Genomic DNA, 2487 nt, shown 5'->3' on the forward strand with positions numbered 1-2487 from the left:
ATCTGTTCTGAATAAAGAATGTATCCTAAAGGAAGATAGTGAGCTCTTCAAATGATGCTGCTATTTGAGAGTCCAGGTGACAGGGCTTTATATAATATTAATGCATCTAACAAACATTTGTTTATCACCTATGCCTCAGGAACTAACTTAGATTTGGGGAATAAAAATATGGTAGAGGCAAGACTTTTGTTTGGTGAAGACAGAGTGTATCAGCAATCACTAGGCCGTAAGGTAAATGCTCCGACGGTTTGCCCAGTATGTGCAGTGAGGGGCTCCTGAGGTGGGGGGTATCTCAAAAAAGTCTTCACTGCTAGATCCACCTCCTCTGTTCTTGTTTCTTGTGATCTATGTTTCTTTACTTAAACTCAGAATTGGCATGTAGCCTCACATCTGGCAAAATCTCTCTTCCGCTTATCCCGGTGTTGTCCCAGGATCCAAAGAATCTCGTGTGATCATCCCTTTGGAGTCACGAACTACTTAGATAACCTGACGCAAGCTTCAGGTCTCCTTAGAGTATAGGTGGCCTGCCCAAAGTCACACAGACAAGAAGTGGTGGAATCATCTCAGGACTGATTCATAGTGTCAAGAAACGAATGTTTCCCACTGGGTCCTGAGAACAGGTTCTGGGAGACACTGGAGAATCTGAAGCAGAGCCCTTCTGAGGACTCAGAAATCCTTAGGAGGTAACAAATACCTTCTCTTGGCTTATGTGGTGCAGATCTTTGAGTATACCAAAGCAACTCTTTCTTCTCCATACCAGAAGTCTTTTGGGACTTTCTGAATTCAGCCAGTCTTTCTTTCTGCCAAAGCTAACAATAATAGTGTCAATCCATGCCAATTGAGCCAATGTTAAATCATGTTATTTTCTTATGTTTTTGTTTGCTCTTGATCTGCACTTGTCCCAGGGAATATTTGTAGCTTCTATCACTTTAAAATGTCCCTTGGAGTTACATTTTGAGCTCCAGCAAGATTCTCTGCCAAACTCAATACAGACTTGGGCTCTCTTGAATCATGGAGACTAGGGGTATGCCATCTGCCTACCTTTCAGTGACAACGAATGCTATATGCACTGATTATTTTCAGTTACTCTAATTTTTTGCTCTTTAGACATTTGCTTCTTGGAACCTACATCTATAAGAAACTTACCTGTATTTCCTATTAAGCATTTTTTTCCCATTTGGGGAAACTCTAAATTGGAAAAAACTAATCCTACACACAATTCTGTAACAGTATATTCTAGGTAAAATGTAATACTAGCACACCATTCAAATTCTTTACTAGAGGATTAGCTACAATAGCCAAAGACTAATGTAGCTTTTGGAATACTTAAATTTGGTATAATTATAAATGTACATAAGCTGATGATTCACGAACTCTCAAATTATACATCTGCATTTAATTTTATGTTGAAGTGTTTTTAAACCCTCGGAAAAAGATGTTACCAAATGTTTCTGGCTCACTAAAGGGTTCTATTTTTAAAAATTCTTAATCAAAGGAAAAAACTCATCCAACACCTTTATATAAAATTTGATGAGCGGGAAATAAATTTCTTTTAATGTAAATAGCTCAAGCTAAGGAAATTCGGATAGAATCTTCTTAAATCTTAAACCCAGCGATGATCGCTATTTTTGTTTCTTAAGAAAGGCTATAAAACAAGGCACTGATTGACTTAAAATGGACAGAAATGTGACAAAATCACAGTGTGAATGGACAAAGTAGATGAGTCAGGCCACCATCATTCCCCCATCTTAGCCGACACTGCTTAGCATCTGATTATGCAGGATTCTTCCGGCCAGAAAGGATCTCGTTGGAGTCAGAGATTCAAACAAGCACATTGCCACTGGGTGGCACAATTGGAAGTCTGTAAAGAGATCAGGCTGTAAAAAAGTCCTCTTCCCTCCCTCCTCAGGCCTGGGATTTATAAACACAAAAGCTGCTGCCCATTGTGATTGCTTTTTATTAGGGACTGTTTATAAAAGTGAGGAAGTCTGTGGCCTTTCAAACAGTGTGGATTTCACGTTGGAAGTCTTTGTGTTGTTATTCTATATGAAATTAACTGGAGTATTTTTTAGGTTTGTTTTCTTTTTGATCTGGTGAATGCAAGTAGTAGAGCAGGAGGCAGATTTTGGATATAGTTACAAGTCTGTTTGCAGAAAAAAATGGCTATAGCTTTCTACTCTTACATTATTTTCCATACCTGGATGTCTAGTGTGGCTGGTTCTTATTGCATGTAGCTATTGAAATTTAAATTCCAATTTATTAAAATGGAATAAATTAAAAATTCAGGCCCTCAGTTATGCTAGCCACGTTTCAATTACTCAGTCTCCTTACGTGACTAGTGGCTATCATATTCGACAGTGCAGATAGAAAGCCTTCTCATTATCACAGAAAGTTCTGTCGGACAAGTCTGCTAGTATCATTTTCTTATTATCTTCAAAAGAACAGGGAAATAATGGATGTTCTCTGCCCATGCTACCTAAAGTTCTT

This window comes from Pteropus vampyrus, unplaced genomic scaffold (genome assembly GCF_000151845.1).
Source record: "Pteropus vampyrus isolate Shadow unplaced genomic scaffold, Pvam_2.0 Scaffold69, whole genome shotgun sequence".
Lineage (NCBI taxonomy): Eukaryota > Metazoa > Chordata > Mammalia > Chiroptera > Pteropodidae > Pteropus > Pteropus vampyrus.